A 19,863-nucleotide genomic window follows, 5' to 3' on the forward strand; every position below is an offset into this window, starting at 1 on the left:
CCATCATTCAGGTTTCTCTCGGCCTACTCTTCCCATCCATTGGTGAAGCTTATTCTCCCTCCCACACACACACTAACACACACTCTTCTCTTGTTCTTTTACTTCAGTCCAATCTATTTTCATGAAAAGAGGCCCCTCACCAACATCCCTTTGTCTTATCTGCACTCCCTTCCTGCGTTTCATTTTTTTTCATCTCTCACTCATCGTGCCTCTCATGTTTACCTACATAATTTAATTGCCAGAAGACAATAATGGAAGAGAGAAAGCTTTGCATCATTCATGCAAAGCATCCCTGTTGATACTTTCCTGCACTCGTGTCATTCATCAACCAGTTTCCTTCATTCCAATTCATCATCCACAGGTTGTCAGTTTATGTGGCTTTAAAGATAACACACATGGCTCGACCTTCTCCAAACAGAATCTCTCTGTCTGATGTGCATTATTACTCGGGGCAAACCATCAACTGGGAGGCGGTCTCCATTTACATGGACCACATTTAAAATCAAAGAATTCAATTACTAAACCATCCATGGAAGCAGCCTGAAGGAAGCCAATACCTGTATTAGAAGTTAGTTTGGGAAGTTACCCAGCTGGGATGAGTTAATGAATTTGTGTGAGTCCAATCTGCTGGAAGTCTGGGGCTGTAATAGCTTTGGTAGTTGTAGCTGTGAAGTACAAATGTCTAGACCTTAAGTCAGCACTGTTAGAATATAACAAGCTGTAGAAATGAAGGATGAGATGACTAGAAATGGAAAGAGGGAGGTTTAAATGCAGGGAAGGAGATAAGTCTAGAGTCAGTGAGAGGCTTTCTTCATCAGGCTGAGCAGAAAGAAAGAAGCAAGAGAGCAGACTGATGGAGAGATGGAGAGTGACAGTGACAGCTTGGAGATATGCTGACTCAATACTGTCAGTTTGTGAAGGAAACACGGGTTCTGTTGGCTTGTTCTTTGTGTTTTTGAAATGTGTGAAGGTTGATTGTTGTAGTCTGTTTCATGCTCACTTCACTATTTGCAGATAGACGAGATATGAAGTGGCACATGGACAATGAAGAGGCCTTGAAACAAGCTACCAGCGTGATCCAGACCCTGTGGTGAGCAGTTGTCTCTTAGAAGCTAAAGATCAACTCTGAAAACTTCAGTAGTGACACAACATGCCGTAATATTTGAAGGAAGGAAATAAGAGATGCTGGGGGTCAACTGGGGATTTTCCTTCCCACTGTCACCACATGCATGTCCAGGAGGAAATGACTTGATGCAATCAGCAGGGCTTCCTTAGAAGGAAATCTCTTCTCTGTTTGGAATGAACTGAACTTGAATGATTTGTTTTATAGCTATGATAAAACTGATTCTGCCTTTTAATGTGTCTATATGGTTGGGTTGGATTGACTGCATACATTTGTGTAGATAAACTGGGTTTTTTTGTGTCTGAGACATTTTTTTGGGAATTGGCACGGTATCAAGAAACTGAATAGAATGGAATTTTCAGCTTAAAAGAGAGCAAGACTTTCAGCAGATAACAGGAAGGCTGAACGGAGTGCTGCTTGATTCGGATATGGTGGCAGCTTTTTGGAAATCTCGGAGTTAAGGTATGGATCCACATTCTTGAAACACACACAGAAAATAGAAGTTTTAGCAACACAAGCTGTGCTAACTGCAAAGGATTATAACAACAGTTTACGATGAGAACTCAAATTATTTTGTACAACCCTGTTTTACAGCAGTTGCTCTAAAGGTCAATTTTGATATAAACGACAGCAACTTCTTATCATATTCTCTATGAACTCTGGCAATCTGTGCTCATTGAAATAAAAAAAGCAGGCGGGGTTGGGATTTGGTGGAAGTGCTGCCCTCTTGTTATCTTCTATCTGCCATAAATTAAGGGATTTGCAACTCACAACATTGTTGTTCTATAATTACCGCCACACTGCAGCAGCCTCAGTCATCCTTGTTTGAACATTTCTGCCAAAACAACAAGTCTGTCTGCAAACTCTCATGCATATATGTTCACAGAGAAAAGCTGTATATTCATTAGCCTGATGTCCTTCATGTTATTCATGTCAAACATCCAAGTTATGCATCCAAACGTCAGAGGTTTGCAAAGGATGGATGGATGGATGGATGGATGGATGGATGGATGGAGCAGACAGATAAATTGTGACTAAAACTAAATTAAACTTTAATAAACAGACTGAAAAAGGCATCCTCAAACTGAATTAAACTTTACTGTCAAAATAAAAGATTCGTGTTTTAATTTAAATTAAAAGGACAAAGATAGAAAGGAACGATTTACAGCAACTGATTGGACAGCTGCCTGTGAGTTAATATCTCTTACTAAAAATCTAACCAACCCTGAAACAGTGAAGCAGCCTAATGGCTCAGAGCTGAACTTGAAGTAATCTTAAAAAGCCACTAATCCTAATTTGTGGTGATCTGCTGTAATAATATAAAATAAGACAAATCATGCAAAATATGAATTTATGAACTTTAATTAGAAATTTGAATTTTCCTTTCACTTTAGAGTATGAGAGCATAAATAGTTTCATAGTGTTATTTTATTTTATTTTGTATTATTTTATCTGTTTGTTTGGCTAAACTAGGAAGCATGCTGATCAATTTCTCTGGCTTTTAAATGTGAAATACAAAAATATTAAACCTCAAAAAATCCACAACATACTATAACATATAGAAAAAATTACTTATATAACAATAACATTTATAAAAATGTTCATCCTCAGGTAATATTTTAGTTGTTTAGGTCATCAGCTACTTGACGTGGTTTGTAAGCAGATTTAACAGTAAACTAAGAATATTAGAGCTCACACTAAGATATTTAATGCTTTCCCAACCAGAACTGTTCCAGACAATATTTTCTAACCATAATATATATTTAACATCCCTATTTGAAAATTCTGCAGAGTAATAGTTAAAAGGATGCAAAAATCCCCTTTAATATGCAGCATTTCCGACCAACAACAGCAGAACAATAAAGACACAGATCTTTGACAGGCTGAGAGGAAAACACAGAGAGGTTGTCCTTTATTCATGGTCTGCACCATGAATCTTTTGTGAAGAAACCTTTTTTTCTGTCTGACTTTCTGCTGCTGTAGCAGTTCTGACTGTGGGCAGCTTTGACCTTGCCAGTGAATCACAGTGTGCCTCTTGGATTTTTGCACCAATGACTGCTTCTGGCTTCTGCACTGGGCGTATTATTCTTTCTAGCCTCATGAATAAGACGAAGCTTCAATAATTAGCTCCACTGGAATCTATAATCCAAAACAAATCTGTGAACACTTGACTTCTGTTACATTATTTATGAATTCAGCAATAATCCCCATTTCATAAAGATAAACAGGGATACCTGAGGGTTTCCTGTCAAAGTCAGAACATCCACTGTTTCCCTGACAGGGACCGCACAACCTTCACACTCTGCATATGAAAGCAGCTACTTTACTGAGTTTAGTAAACCTGCAGTGCAGAGCAAATGCAGAATGACTGATAGTCCACTTCTGTTTGTATGAATCCTAATAGAAAACCATAAATCAGTCACTTCAGATGTCTTCACAGCTAAAACATTTGTTTCAGCTTCAGATTCTCAAAAAATACCAGAATCCTGTGAGACTCCATCCTCCATCACCATCAAATCTACCTTTAAAAATTCATTCTCACTCCAGAACTTCTGTCCATTTTGCTCCAAACAACCAGCGGCTGACGCCTGCAGCTCTGAGATAAATGAGAACGAGTGAGTCAGCTCCTGCTGTAAAAAACTCTGGTGCACAGATTAACTTCCTGCCATGGCTCTACTGTCCTCCTTAGATTATTTACACTTTATGAATCAAAGTTGTTTGTTCTAGAAATCAAATCTTTAGAATAACTCCTGCAAGGAAACAAAGCTAAACCTCATCATTTCTATCATCTACCCTTTCTGTCATTCATTAAACTGGGTGTTAAGGTCTCATTAAAATGCATCTCAAAAACGTACTACCTGTTTCAGAGTTTAGTTTCAGAATAAAACAGTAAAAGTAAAAATAAACAGTAAAAGTTGGTGAGATGATCGCCTCACTGAGCCTTTATTCTGGCTAGCAGCTTATACGACAACTTCTGAGAAAGTCTGACAATGAAGAAAAGCTGAAGAGATGACAGAACAGTCATTCATTTACATCTGGGAAAATGTTTGCTCATTCAAGCACATGATATTCACCTGCTAATTTCTGTCCACATTCATCAATAAACAGGACGTAAATGAATGGAAAAGACCCGATAACATTTAACTAGTGATGTATCAGTTAATTGGCCAGTAATAAAATCAATCTGTCCACCAATTGGCAGCTCAAACAGGGGAACAAAAATAATATTTCTCCTCCATTCATTAAAAACATCAGCAAAGGAAACTCCTAATTTTTTCAAGGTTTAAATGCATCAGCAAACAGTAGGTTCATTAATGCCCTTTGTTCTCTGTCTAAAAACACACTGCATATTTCTTCTTTTATGGTCAATTAACCGTTAAATGACAGCCAAGTTTACACAAATGACTTTTATGTGTTTTAGTTGTTTGGAAAAAAAACAAAAAAACTGAATGAGATAAAACCAGAATCATTAGTCAGACCTCAAAGAAAACCAGACATTAGTGTCATCCAGTAAAAACCGGACCGGTGCATCTGAATGCTTAGCTCCAACACTTTTCCCTAAAAATAAAAGATTATCTTCAAATCAGTTCATAAACAAAATGGGAGTAATGTCAGTGCTATGAAGCTAGACTCAAGAACAGGAAGCCGACAAGAGAAAAGCTTTTTTTAAAAGCTGCAAATTACAACAATGTAACAAAGAAAACAACCCTAAACATCACCTGTAAATGAGCATTTCTGGCCTGAAATTACCCGGGTCTCAAATATCATATCACCTCAAAAGCAAAGTCAACCTTCTTCTGATGAAGAGCAGGTACAGAGTCTCTGAATCAGTTCCACCTTCGAACAGTTTAGGAACAGTTCCCCAAGATGTTGCCACCCAGACCCTGCCAAACCCGATACCTCCATCCCACTCTTGCACATACACCAGACACCTCCTCTATGGCTACTAAATGTGTCTAAATATAGGATAAATTTCAGAGCAATGACCTGATAAGGACTCTGATGATACACCATTCAGACACTTTGTCATGTCACCTCGACACGCCCAATTCCCAGGTGGTTATCATGGTAGAATAGTTCCCTTTATGTACAGATTAATTCGGCTAACAATAGTTTGGACCCTTGGGGGCGAGAATAGACCGTGCATGGAGCATTGGACATCCAGCCCAAGATGGTCTGGCCTTCAGTAAAAACAAAACAGAAATAAAAATTACACAGTGACATCACAGCCAAAAGGTATTTCTTCTCTGTATGCAACAGAATGCTGTAAGTTTAAAAATCCTAATATACCATATATAAACAGAAATAAACAGACATACTTTCATATTTGTGAGAGACGTTAGATGAAGATAATGTTTTCATTTCTTACATTTATATTCTAACATTTATTGGTGGTAAGATAGGTAACAGTAAGATAGTTGAAATATGGTTTTAATCCCTGGTGGATTCTCAGTTAGACTGTCTCACTAGGTTTTTACTTTTTATCCCCATTTTCATTATATGATCTAGTTTTTCTGTATTTTGTGGTCTTTCTTTCTACCTGCTGCATAGAGACAAGAGAATCAGGATCAGCGTGTTGCTGGCTCCATTAGCAGCTCTGGGAGCTTTATATCTAGCTTTGCCTTCTATTTAAATCTGTAAACGCTTCATCCTTTCAAGGTCACAGAGGTCAGGTTTTCTCTGCAGGTGGTCAAGCATTCAGGAGGTTCTGCATGCTCTCTCGTTGAAGTTTATTGCTTCTACAGGATTTGTTTTCTGGAGCAAAATGAAAGTTTGACATTGCTTCAAAGAAAATGTTTTGACGTCTTCTGGGTAACTCATTTTCCAAAGGTTAGATAGTATAAGAAGTGCGAACCTCACTTTACGTTTATTTTTTCATTTACAGTTAATTTTGTTGTCAAAAAACCAACAAACCACAGCAAAATGATCCGATTCTTGTTTTTCATCAGGAGTAAAATAAAAAAAACTAAAACAAAACAAAACTACTTCCGATTTTTTCTGTTTTCAGGCCAGTGTTTTCTCACCTCATGCTGTCAGAGTTTGGACAGAAGAACCCAGAAAATCACAGCACACACCTGAAACTACGTTGATAGTACGAAAAAATGAAGTCAAAGTCAAGGCAATACTTTAGAAACATCCATAAATAAACCTTCACCACCATGCTTCCGTCAAGAACAACATGCTTTTATTGTTCTTTATTTTATGTCTCGGACAGAAAAGGTTTGTCATTCAGCTACAGTTAGCTACGTTCACACTTTAGGCCTTTAGGTCTTGATGCTTATTCCTATTTTTCATTGAAACTACTAATTAAATGCAACCACCATCAGACTTCAGTCTGAACGGTTCACGACCCCAAAGCGACCCACATGCGCAGATGGAGAACGTAAACACAGCAAAGCACAGTTTACGGACGTAATAACAGATGCTGGAGTCTCTGTGTTATTATTAAGTCGTTGAGCAATGGGAGCCGACAGTATTATGACCACATCATAACAAGACTAAGAAATGTCAGAAAAAAAAGGGAGTTTAGCTATTAACTATGACCTTGAGTGGAGCAGTGATGTTACTTCTGTGTGGATGCTAGTCTGAGCCAGGACAACGACGTGAAAGTTGGATGAAATGCGACATGAGCATTCAGACTGAGGATGCTTGAAAACTATCGAATGCGTATCTGAATTAGTACTCAATATGAAGGTGGCACAATTTGAATTTTTCGAGTTATTTTATTCTGCAATAATTTGTTTACAAACCAATCAACAGAAAAAGTCCACAAAGCAACTCTAAAACTTAAACTTCTGTCATGTAGTTAAAAACTTCATTAAATGAAGGTAACACATTCCTATAAAAGAAGACAGCCAGACTGACTCAATCAACAGCGAAGAACCTGTCCAAGAAATGCTGGAAATCACCTAAATGACTCCAATCACACCAACTACAGCTGAGTAACAAATGTGTCCAAGTAGTTCCTCCATTAAGTTTACTGTCCTAAAGTGACAGCTCTGTGGCTCGAGCACATTTTGTCATTACACAGAATACAGTGGATATAAAATGGTCTAGACAGATAAGAGTTGGTGAAAAGAACTGGTGTAGTGGAGCCTGGAGTCGGGTGAGTAATGGATGATAAATGAGCGGAGAGAAAGCCTGCAGTGACCTCAGAGCTGAGGATGAAGGAGTGGAGTGGATGGAGGTGAGGTGAGGGGAGGGGAGGAAGCACCAGTGGAGTGCTGCTCACATCCTGAGACAAGCTGGGAAAGCATGAAAGAGACAGAGGAGCGAAAGATCAAACCAGACACTCTTTCATTCTTTTTGTCACATTTTTGACTCTTTCTTTGCCGTGTTGTAGATCTACCATGGCTTTCTGCCTCTTTGCTTATTCCTGTTGTGACACACTGAACGATTTAAAGTTAGGTTTTGCTGTGTGAAGGTGATCCAGTGTGATAATCATCAGCTTCTGATCAGAGGTCCAGATACAGATATGCTAGGACCAAAGGGGCCAAGCCGCTTAATGAGGTCGACCAGGACAAACACCATCAGCCCGGGTTTTGATGACCTTCATGTGCCGTGTGTGCTTTCACCGTCCACATCGCACATTTAACACCTCACTACACAGGCCGCATGTATTTCATTTCATTTAACAAAATCTGTGTTTTAAAGGAGTTCATAAGTACATTAACATTATTTCACTGTGATAAAATATTGGCATGATCTAAAGTGTGAGAAAATTATTTACAAATCTGATTTATGGATTCATTTGCAGAGAACAACTCCATTTAGGATTGTTATTTTGACATGTTTGTATTATTCAATACCCTTTTTTCCATATTATGAACAAAGCATTTGCAGAAATCTCTGATGCAATATAACCCCACAAATGTCCCACTGCTTTGGTATTCGCACCAGTGCAACCTAAATACTGTATCAATAATCCATTAATAATAATATTATTAGTTATTCTCATGAAGTTCTATGCAGACTCTCTGTCTGCCTTTCTGAAGATTATCTCACCTTGACAGAAGGAATGCCCTGAGCAGTTTAAAAAGAACAGCTCTGACCTACTTTCTGATTAAATCTGATTAAGACCACGTGAGGAAACTCACAGACTGGGTCTAGGAAGGTTAAGTTTAACCTCCAGATGATAAAACAATAAAGCAAGACCCCGGCATCCCAGTGAAATAAACGTATCCCTGCCTGACACAGCAGAACATTTTGAATTTCACACCTTTCATCCCAAACTATTTAATTATACAAAACAAGCAGCGACAACATGAACTGTTCCAAACTATAAAACTGAAAAGAGATGAGGCTGGTTCTGTTTTAGTTATTCTTAAAGACAGTAATAAAGACTTAGTATTAAAGACAGATTAAGTCAAAAATAAAAATGAATGTGTTTTTATCGTTGTAACCAAACCCAGTCATTCCTTGTGCAATCAGTAATTAACCAAAGGCATACGGATAAGTAAGAATAATTGCATTTCCTGTGTGAATACGATTAGCTGAATGGGTCATCTCATTTCCAGAAAAAAAGATGGAAAACAGTTGAATCTTAGAGGAGCATTAATTCTAGAAGTAATCTGCTGAAGATAAATGGGACAAACACACTGAGTAGAAGAACCTGAAGTATTGGACATGGTTGAAAAGGTCAAATCTGAGCAGCACAGTTTCAGAGGCAATACTGGACTAGTTTTAAGATAGTTTTAAAATAAGTTTAAAATTCTTTATAAAGGATTAAATCTCAATGAATGACAAACTGTTACACATGGTTGCTGATGGCTGAACATAAACACAGATTAATTTTCTGCTTGAGCAACAAGAAATAAATTAAAACCATCTTAATGCATCATGACTAAAACTGGTAGGTGATCCAGAAAAAAAAAAACTGTTGGCGCCAGGATACACACACACACAAATCCGTGTTTTACTATCTTTATGAGGACTTTTCGGTTACTTCCATTGACTTCCATTCATTTTCCTTGATTTTTAGTCCCTAACCCTAACCCTAACCAGTTAATACCTAACCCTAACCCTAACAATAACTCAATTCATACCCTAGTCCTAAACCTAACCCCTGTCCCAAGAACGGAATTTGAAAAAGTGAGGACCAGGAAAATGTCCTCACTTTGTCAAAATGTCCTCACTTTGCGATAAAAATACGAAAAATGGTTCTCACTCAGCTCCCAAAACCGTAGCACATACACACAAACACACACACACACATTGATAGACTAGCAAGGACTTCTATGCCCTCCTGAGGGTTTAATTACCACATTTCCAGGCGTGTCCACCACAATTAGCATAACATTAAGGGTTGTCATTTAGATAGAAAGTCCACTGACCTTCATATCTTATAATCTTTGTTCTCTTTTCTCTTATATTCCAGTAAATCATTGACTTTTTAAGCTAAAAACGACCTCTGTCTATGTTAACAAGCACATAACGTCAAATGTTTTATAACTTAACGATGCTGACTATAAAAATAATAAAATGTTACATGATGCACATTATAAGCAGCTTCCAACATCTCCTAAAGGTGATAACACACATCATTTGTTCTACATGATGACCTCCAGAAGAAAATTTACTTAATTTGATTTTTAAAGATTCCAGGTGATGGAGGATTTAAGCTAGAAGTACAGTCTTTGCATAGGTCCACCCTGTAAGACATGCACATAATTGAGATGTGAAAATTCTCTTTACTATATATATGCTTCCAATAGGTCAAATTATCAGGCAGCATAAAATACATTTTCACTGTTATGCTGATGACACTCAGCTTTACTTATCCATGAATCCTGATGAGCCCAACCAGTTAGATGGACTACAAGCATGTCTTGAAGTGTCAGGATCTGTGCCTTGTCTGTTTGTTTGGTGCTTTTACTGTGCTTAGCCCCTAGATGGCGTGGAACCTGGAGGAGAGGCAGCAGAGGAGGCTGCCAGCAACTCACTGCCAGAGTGTTGCCCTTAGTGGTACAGCTCAAGCCACATTTCCTTTGTCATGTCCTTGCCTTGAGCTTTTGGTAATCTGAATCTGTTACCTTGCAGGATTACCTGAACCTGACTTTGCCTTCTGCATGGAACTCCGTCTGAATTACCCACTTCTGGAAAGAAGCGATCCAGCTCCATGAGCTAAGACTCAAGCCTCTTGTTACTTCGTTGGATCACACCAGTTGGCAGCCTCCTGATTTCATTGCTCCTTGGATCTCCGTCATGAACTCTGTCCACCCTCCTCCTTCCACTGCACCTACTTCTGAAACTCCTGGACCAACTAATCATCCTGGCACACCATTGTGCACCATCACCTGTCTCACGGGTAAACAACCTCTTGGTCTCTCCGCTCCCCCTTCTGGCGGATCGCTCCATCAATCCAGTAAGGCAGAATTATTATTTATTAGTTTCAACTCAGAATTATCCCTGCTTACCATCCTGTTTATTTTTACAGTTGGTATCCCAGTTCCAGTTTCCTGCTCACTTCACTGCTCTGTAAATAAACACTTTACCCGGTAATAAAGTAAAAAACCTTGGTGTTATTTTTGACCAGGACATGTCATTTAAATCCCATATTAAACAGGTTTCTAGGATTTCCTTCTTTCATCTCCAGAACATTGCCAAAATTAGAAATATCCTGTCAAGGAGTGACGCTGAAAAACTAGTCCATGCATTTGTTACTTCAAGGCTGGACTATTGTAATTCTTTACTATCAGGATGTCCACAAAATGCAGTTAAAAGCCTTCAGCTGATTCAAAATGCTGCAGCAAGAGTTCTGATGAAAATTAAAAAGAGATCATATTTCTCCTATTTTAGCTTCCCTTCATTGGCTCCCTGTTAAATCCAGAATAGAATTTAAAATTCTCCTCCTCACATATAAAGCCCTTAATGATCTAGCTCCATCATACATCAGAGATCTGATTGGTCCATATGTTCCTAACAGAGCACTTTGTTCTCAGACTGCAGGTTTACTGGTGGTTCCTAGAGTCTCTAGAAGTAGAATGGGAGGCAGATCCTTTAGTTATCAGGCTCCTCTCCTGTGGAACCAGCTCCCAGTTTTAGTCCGTGAGGCAGACACCCTGTCTACTTTTAAGGCTAGGCTTAAAACTTTCCTTTTTGATAAAGCTTATAGTTAGAGTGGCTTAGTTTATCCTGAACTATCTCTGTAGTTATGCTGCTATAGGCTTAGGCTGCTGGAGGACATAATGACCACTTTCACTCTCTCTGCTACATTCTCATACTACTCTCCAATTTTGCATTATTTGCTGTTATTTCAGCTTTTAACTTTGTTCTCTCTTTTCTCTTCCTAGAAGCTACACCTGGCCTGGCTCTGTGTCTACCTGTGACACCTTTCTGGAGGGAGGCATCGTCCAAGCTTCTGCTGGCAACAACTTAATACTCACCTTCTACCGATGATCCACATAGCCCTGTCTTTCAGTGTTTAACCCCTTCTCTCTCCTAGACATGGCTACTGACTGAGCTTCTACTGTGACTAACTCTATGTTCTCTCTTTCAGACTCTAACCTTGAAAACTGGCTCAGAGTTTATCTGTTCTTTCTTTCTAGGTGAAATGACTAAAGGAGCTACATCCATTAACATTTACTTTTCCTTCCCATAGAAAGTACTCCTGGATCAGTGCTTCTTTGTTCTCTTTGTGTCTCTGCTCTGTTCTCTCAAACCTCCAGTCGGTCGTGGCAGATGGCCGCTCACACAGAGCCTGGTTCTGGTTCTGATGGAGGTTTCTTCCTGTTAAAAGGGAGTTTTTCCTCTCCACTGTCGCTACATGCATGCTCAGTATGAGGGATTGCTGCAAAGTCAACGCCAGTGACTGTCCACTGTCTCTACATGCTCATCCAGGAGGAGTGATGCTGCAAGTCACTGACTGTGAAGTGCCTTGAGACGACATGTGTTGTGAATTGGCACTATATAAATAAACTGAATTGAAACTGAATTGAAAAATGGTCCTCACTCAAAGTAAAGATTTGACCTGCTGACACTCATTTGATTAAATTCCAGTTTCTCTTCAGAACTATAAACTGAAAATTGTCTAAACAATAAAATATTTCCTGATTTTACAAATAATTTTATTGGGGCACATCTTATATCAGCATTATTAGAGTGGGAAGCAATCTCTGTGTGTGTTCCCTGTAGAGAAAGTACTCGTCATCTTCCACTTTATCCAGGACCGGGTCGCGGGGGCAGCAGACTCAACAGAAACACCCAGACGTCCCTCTCCCCAGACACCTTCTCCAGCTCATCAGGGGCGAGCCCAAGGCGTTCCCTGGCCAGCCGAGAGAAATAGTCCCACCAGCGTGTCCTGGGCCGTCCGCTGGGCCTCCTCCCGGTGGGACGTGCCTGGAACACCTCCAGAGGAAGGCGTCCAGGAGGCATCCGGTATAGATGCCCGAGCCACCTCAACTGGCTCGATGTGGAGGAGCAGCAGCTCTACTCCGAGCTCCTCCCAGATGGCCGAGCTCCTCACCCTATCTCTAAGGAAGTGCCCGGCCACCCTACGGGGGAAGCTCATTTCAGCCGCTTGTATCCGGGATCTCATTATTTCGTTCATGGCCATAGGTGATTGTAGGAACGTAGACCGACCGATAAATTGAGAGCTTTGCTTTTCACCACAATGGACCGGCACAGTGCCCCCATTACTGTGGCAGCCGCACCGATCCATCTGTCGATCTCCCGCTCCATTCTTCCCTCACTCGTGAACAAGACCCCGAGATACTTGAACTCCTCCACTTGAAGCAGGAACTCCCATCCAACCTGAAGAGGACAAGCCACCCTTTTCCGGTCGAGTACCATGGCTTCGGACTTGGAGGAGCTGATCTTCATCCCAGCCGCTTCACACTCGGCTGCGAACCGCCACAGCGCATGCTGTGGGTCTTGGCTAGAGGGGGCCAGCAGGACCACGTCATCTGCAAAATGAAGAGACGAAATCCACTGGTCCCCAAACCAGACCCCCTCCGGCCCTTGGCTGCATCTAGATATCCTGTCCATAAAAGTTAAGAACAGGACCGGTGACAAAGGGCAGCCCTGCCGGAGTCCAACATGCACCAGGAACAGGTCAGACTTAGTGCCGGCAATGCGGACCAAACTCCTGCTCCACTTGTACAGAGACTGGATGGCACAAATGAAGGGCCCGCGATTCCATACTCCTGGAGCGCCCCCCACAGGGCATCACGAGGGACACAGTCGAATGTACACCTTTCCAAAAGACTGCCCACATTTTCTAATTAATCTTCTTCATTTCAAAAGGATATAACAGAGCAACTTGGCTTTAACACCTTCACCTTCATGTCATCTGCTGAAGTCTGGCTCGCTGTCCTGGGAGCCTGGAGGAACAGTTCCCATTCTCCTTCCAGCTGTTCAGCTTCCTCTGCCTTCAGTTTTAAACGCATCACTGGTGTTAAAACGTCTGACTGTATTGTCTTTGCACAGTCAAAATTTCCACACTGAAGAGTGATTTTAGTGCTCAGAGTTAAGTCCATAATGACTCATACCCCTGGCAGATTGTAAATTAATTTTGTTCAACTAAGAAGTTGAGATGAAACAGGTATCTCTCAAAAAATTATACAGCAACAGATTCAATGAATTGGGTTTATGATAAAATATTCTAAAACTAAAATTATAACAGAGACATAAGCACTTTTTGAGCACCATATTTAATTTAAACCGAAATGCAGTAGTTTCATGTGTATGAAATGGTTTGATTACTGGCAGGAAACCGAAGTAGTTTGGGATGAAATGGGACTACATGAGAATGAAATCGGAGCGAACTGACCCGGACCGTCCCTACTGTCCTCCATATGTTCTCCTGGAGTTACATGGCAGTCTGTTTGTCTGGTGTCCAACGTTCTCTGTCACTTTACAGTTTGTCTAGCCAGATGTTTCATGGTTTGACTGTTCATGTATGAGTTTGGGGTGAGTCCTGAAGACACTGATGTTCTCAGGAAGCACAGTGTGACATGTTGGAGACAAATCAGAGAAGTCTGGGCAGGATTACCGTCTCACAGATGGCACAGTGCCCCGGGCAAAGATTCACCTCTCCAATTAGAAGAGCAGGAAAGCAGGTCCCCTGCTACACACAGCCGTAGCTGTCTGTCCTGTAACAAAATTTCTTACTTCATGACAACTTTGAGTGATAATTTGAAATGTGGTGAAACATGGTGCATCTCAAACTCTCTGTCCATCTTAAAACACCACATAAGAGTTTGCATCAACAGTAACATTGTGTAATTTAATTCTTCACTGGTCTGACTAAAACACACCAATAATCAGTGATACATGCCTTATATTTCCTTTATGTGTGCCTCTAGGTCTGTCAGTGCTAGACAGAATATGAGTCAGAAACTTTCCTCCTAACGAGCAAGCCTGGGGTGTTTTAAAGTTTTACTCTACGGTATTCCCTCTGATCAGGGCTGATCAGAGCAGAACAGATGCAGCAACAAAGCTCAGAGAAGGTGAAAGGAGAACTCTGAGGCCAAGCGAGAGAACAAATAATGATCTTAAAACTTGCAGGGATTAGCATTTTTCATGTTTCATCCCTGGCATAACCACATTAAGGACTAAGAGAAAATATTAAAGGTGACCTATCATACTTCTTTTTAAACATTTGGGATAGGCCCATGGGCTATTCAAAACATGTTAATTACATTTTTTGCACAAAAAGATTCTCAGATAATGAGATTTCACCTCCTCAGTTCCCTTTTTTTAAGCTCCTTCCAGAATGAGCTGTTTTGGGGCTTTGTCACTTTTATGCAAATCAGCTGTATCTGGCCACGCCCCCAACCTCCATTTCCTACACGAGAAAACTAAAACAACACTTATAAGACAACAACAATAAGTACTTATGTTCCTGTCATCAGCAGATTTGCCACGAACCGTAGGGACTGAATATTTCTTCAGTGTTTCTATAAATCCTGACGTGTTCTGATGTGAGTTCTCAAAGCAGTCTGGGGTGAACTGATTCAAACTAGTTCTGTCTTCAGCAACGTGACTGGAACATTGGCCTCAAAAATAAAAAATGAAGCCACCAATCTGTGTTATCCAACAGTGGGAGAATGTGCATGGACAGATGTGGGTCTTTGCAGCCAACAGAACATCTACCTATGAGTCCAGCCATTGTAAAGCACCTGTAAGGTAAAACCCGCCGGAGAGACGTGATCCTCTACTGAAAATCAAGTGGGTGGAGCTCCGCTTCAGTTGCTAGTCAGGGGCGGGACTCAGGTAACGTTGCTAGGTGCCAGTGTAATTGTGACGTCACACTTACACATCTTTTGAAACTGTGCATTTTCTAGACAACATAAAACATTCATTTATAGCCAAAAAAATAGCTGAATTGTTTTTTTTTTTGGGGGGGTTTTTTGCATTTGGACTGTTTGTAGAAGCATTAGAGACCTAAATGGAAAAATAAAAATAGGTCCCCTGTAAGTAATGTGATATTGATCTAACAATAATCAATAACTTGACAGATTTTTTTAAATTTGATTTCAAGGGAACTTTTATATAAAGATGCAACAAATATTAGGAGAGAATGTAATAAATTTATAAATAATGGAAATAATAAGAAAGAAATAAGCAAACTCACTGATAAATTTCCTCCACAGAGAAGATGAGGAACACTGCTCTGACTGACACAACTGGGTCAAGTCATGAATATCTGACCCACATCAGTAAGAAACCACAGGCTATTGGAACAGAACCTCAGGGACGGACTGGAATGATTTGTTCAGTGGCAAATTTCCCAGCTGAAGACCAAGCACACGTTTCTGAACTGCGGTTAAACTGGGAGCACATTTATATCTACAGCTGCCATTAAATGCTGGGCGTTTTTATTCATGCATGTTGACACCAGCTTTTACCTGCTGAGTCGAGCTGACATCAGCTCCAGATGTTCCCTCCTATCAGCTGCAACAACCCAGAGCAGCCAATCATCCACTGTCTACGTCGTGAAATTACATCTAATTAGCAACAGGTAAAATCATGTCTGGTCTGCTTTTTGCTGTCTTTGGTTTTTCAACTTGAAATTTTTCTACCTTGAATCTTTTGCAATTTAAAAAAAAAAAAAAAACGAAAATCCATTCGGTTTTCCAAAGTGGGACTTGATAAAGCGCTAAACAAGTACAGGCCACTTAGAAACAGCTTGTATAAATATAAGATGGTCATAATGACTACTTCAACTAAAAGAAGGTCAAAGTTTCCATATTTATACGACAGATAAAAAAGATGAAGCAGCTGGTTACACGGTTTTCTGTTGAGGGGGTCAAAGTGAAGCCGGCTGACTCCAAATGAAGGTCATGCGTTTCTTTCCTCTTCCTCTACTCCTTTGTGTCGGTCTGTCACATTAAACGCAGTTAGATTTGTAGAACATGAGAAATTAAAAGGCTATGAACACCATGCACTGAATCAGAATCAACCCCTAAAATTGTTAAATATAATGAAACATTTTACACAGTTTCTATCACTGCACTATTTAACAGCTTTTAAGGTGTCCTGGACACAAAAATATATTAAAATGTGTTTTCTGACTAGATTTGTCATGTGTTATATAACAGGCTTTATCTCAAGGATATCAGCAATAGTTGCTCAAATAATAATTTCAAGTATGGAGAACAGGAGCAGATTTAGTTTTCTTCGAACCAAAAGGCCACCAATCCTCCTGCGCCTTCATCAAACACACACCCAGCAGGCACAACACTGACTCTGGAAAACAACCTTGCCAACTGAAAGCTAATTATAAAACTTATCTTTATATTAGAAAACTGTTTTGCTTCTGAGTCTGTGTGAACACTAACGAGTAAAATCATAATCTCTACAAACATTCCCTCCAAGGCGTGTTTGGTTTGCCTGAATGCTAACAGAGGTCCTCTCACCTACCTGACTTCATTTGACCTGCTGGTGAAATTTTCTGTTATCTGGAGGTTTAATTAAAAATACTTCAGGATGAAAGCAAGAACATTTTGTGTTTCCTGTTTGGATATGGGAATGGAAGGGAGGTTGTGTGTGTCGGCACTTATTATGGATGATTTGTCCTGCTGCAGATACACGACTCTGCACCACACTGTGACGGTCGAGGCTACAGACTGCGACTGATTTGCCCTGTCCGTCATGCCCCACTCATCGCGTGCTCCATTTTCCCACACTGAAACCCATCCAGGCTGGGTGGGAACCAATTTGTTCTAAGTGGAATGGTCCGAATGAAGAGATGATGATCATTACAGCTTCCTTGGGAGCTGTACATGAAAGCAAAGAAAGTGCAGCACTCAGCGCTGGACACTTTCATAACATCATTGAGCTGTAATTCACTTTTCTGCAGCTACATGTTCACTGAATCCTTAATGTGAGTAAGTTTGTTGTAGAAATGCAGCTAAGGACAAAATAATTAGACACGCTATAAAAATACAGGCTTTTAAATGTATTTCCTAGGTTCTGTAAAAGCTTAATAAAACATCTAAGTTTTATTTTTTGATACTTACATGATTTCCTTTTGCACACAGTAACTAGATTATTCCATAAAAACCAAAACCTACCAGGGTCAGGACGATTAGTCCCTCAGTTACTGAGCTTGTGCTCCAGCACCAACCACTGTTGAGCAGTGACATACTTTAACTTTGTAATGGTAAAGCATCAAAGATGATGGTAAAACTGATGGTTTTCTCCTAATTTACACATGGTGTAAGAACCTCAGTGAGACATTGCTTCTGTTTGTTGAAGGAACATCTTCCCCACAGTGAAACATGGAGGTGGATTCTGTGGGACTGGAACTGGAAATCATGTCAAGGTGGGAAGAATCCTGAAGAAAAAAGGATCTGTGAAGTTTTGGTAAGAAAACCCAGAACAGTCAGCAGCAAAACTGGGTCTGGGTCAGATTGTGTATGGGTTGACAAGGTGTACGTGATAAAGTGGACTGTGGAGTGTGTAGTTTGGGTATGTAATGGAGAAGTGAAACTGTGGATTCCTTCTGCTTTGTATTAAACTGTATCTCTTGTTACAACATTAAACAGGAGGAGTTTCCTGCTAACTGAGCCCACAGGATTAAAGGAAAAAGATCCGGTCAGGCTGCGCTCTCTAACCTTTTGATCAACTAGAACATCGTCATCACTGCCCCTAATTAGCCCTCTCACAAACCAGAGCTGTACTTAAAATTTACAAACACCAATTTAACGAATAAAGTATTAAGTGGTTTCAGAAAAACAAAAATTAACATAAAACATATAAAAAATGTTATAATTGTAATAATTTAAATAAAGTCTCATTGTTCTCTACCCCCTTCAGCCAGTAGAGAAGCTGATTCAGCTCAAACTCCCTAAATAATTTAGCTAAATTACACATTTAATTAACATCACATTCATCAGTTCAAATGTCCTCCCCTTTTTTAATTGTGTTCTCAGCTGTATAACCCTTAGTTTTCACTTTCCTGGTAGCTCGTCATTTTCATTGCACCAAACCTGGGGTCACTTTTGTCCCCCATGGAGTTCCTGCTTTTCTGCTTGATGAGACCAGGTCTGCACTGCAGGCAGCCACTGTAAGTCACAGCAAAGTCATAACTGTGAGTCAGCTCAATGAAAAGATCATTACAAAGACCCAGGGGCTTTCATGATCTGTAAGTCACTAAACGTCATGATTCGGAAGGCATATTTGAGCATCATTAAAAAAATTGCTTAGACTATTTTAACAAATTAGAGTTTAACCTCTGTGTACCGAGAAACCACCACAACTATGCTGGAAAACACCAGGAACAAGCTGGGATTTGTCTGTAAACTGATGTGAAATAACAGCACTGAGGGGAAACTAATCAACTATACTAGAGCATGAAGAAGCAAACCTAGATCACAAAAATGGGCCAAATCTTCTCTGGTGGGTTCTGATCTGATCGCACTGATTGTTTTTCAGCCTCTATGCAAAACATAACAAAAACCACCTCAGGCTGAGATCAAATCATCGTAAATAAGAGCAAATTAATCCCAGCTGCCAACAAGCTCAAAATAACATCAATTATCTCAATAAATCAGAACATCCTGGAAGACGTATGAGCTACACCATAGGAGTAAGTGGACCAGCTGCTCCTCCATTAAATATTAAATATTAGAAATAATGACTACGTTTTAGTCCCACCCTCCTTCGCCTCAGACCTAGTCCAATCAAACTCACTGCATAAAACTCACTTCATCTGAATGAGACCTCTGGAGTCAGGCAGAAAGTTTGTCCCCATAATCAGGCTCCCTTGACCCTCACAATCATGGGGGAAACTGCTGCAGTCCAGCAGACAGTCACCGACACTGAAGCTACGAAGAGTTTGGAAGAGATTCACAAGGTTTGGTCTGCAGCAGGAGTCAGAGCTTCAAGATCCACTACATACACACCAGAGTCAACATCAGAAGTGTCTTACCTTGGCTAAGGAGACAAACGACTGTTGCTCAGTGGTCCAAAGCACTCTTTTTAGATAAAATTCATGAACGGGTCCACTAGGTTTTATCAGGTCCAAGTCAGAGCAGCTACCTACCTGGATATTTTAGACCTCTTCGTGCTTCCCTCCACTGATAAACGTTATGGAGATGCTGACTTAATTTCCCAGGAGGTACCGGTTCACACTGCCAAAAAGTAGCAATACCTTCATTAATTCCCATGGTGACACCAGCAAACTGGTCTGACTTAAACCCCACGGAGAATCTCTAGGATGTTATCCAGACGAAGATGAGAGACACCATAACCAGCTATGCAGACCAGCTGAAGGCCACTATTAAAGCAACCTG

The 19,863-nt window shown here is 40.3% G+C and overlaps 1 protein-coding gene and 1 long non-coding RNA gene across 6 annotated transcripts in view; both read right to left on the reverse strand.

The window, feature by feature from the left end:
• si:dkey-246g23.2 (solute carrier family 66 member 2) overlaps positions 1-19,863 on the reverse strand; it is a 68,448-nt gene that overhangs the window by 26,541 nt on the left and 22,044 nt on the right. The window lies entirely within an intron of this gene.
• LOC124879333 lies at positions 13,790-15,313 on the reverse strand. 2 transcript variants are annotated; one of them, XR_007041007.1, is made up of 4 exons: positions 15,218-15,307; positions 14,993-15,120; positions 14,804-14,909; positions 13,790-14,214 (listed from the first exon to the last, which is right to left on the reverse strand). It is a non-coding gene; the product is annotated as an uncharacterized LOC124879333 (long non-coding RNA). The 2 variants fall into 2 exon arrangements; XR_007041006.1 differs by having other exon boundaries at positions 14,993-15,313.

The sequence above is a fragment of the Girardinichthys multiradiatus genome, chromosome 2 (assembly GCF_021462225.1).
Source record: "Girardinichthys multiradiatus isolate DD_20200921_A chromosome 2, DD_fGirMul_XY1, whole genome shotgun sequence".
Taxonomy (NCBI): Eukaryota; Metazoa; Chordata; class Actinopteri; order Cyprinodontiformes; family Goodeidae; genus Girardinichthys; species Girardinichthys multiradiatus.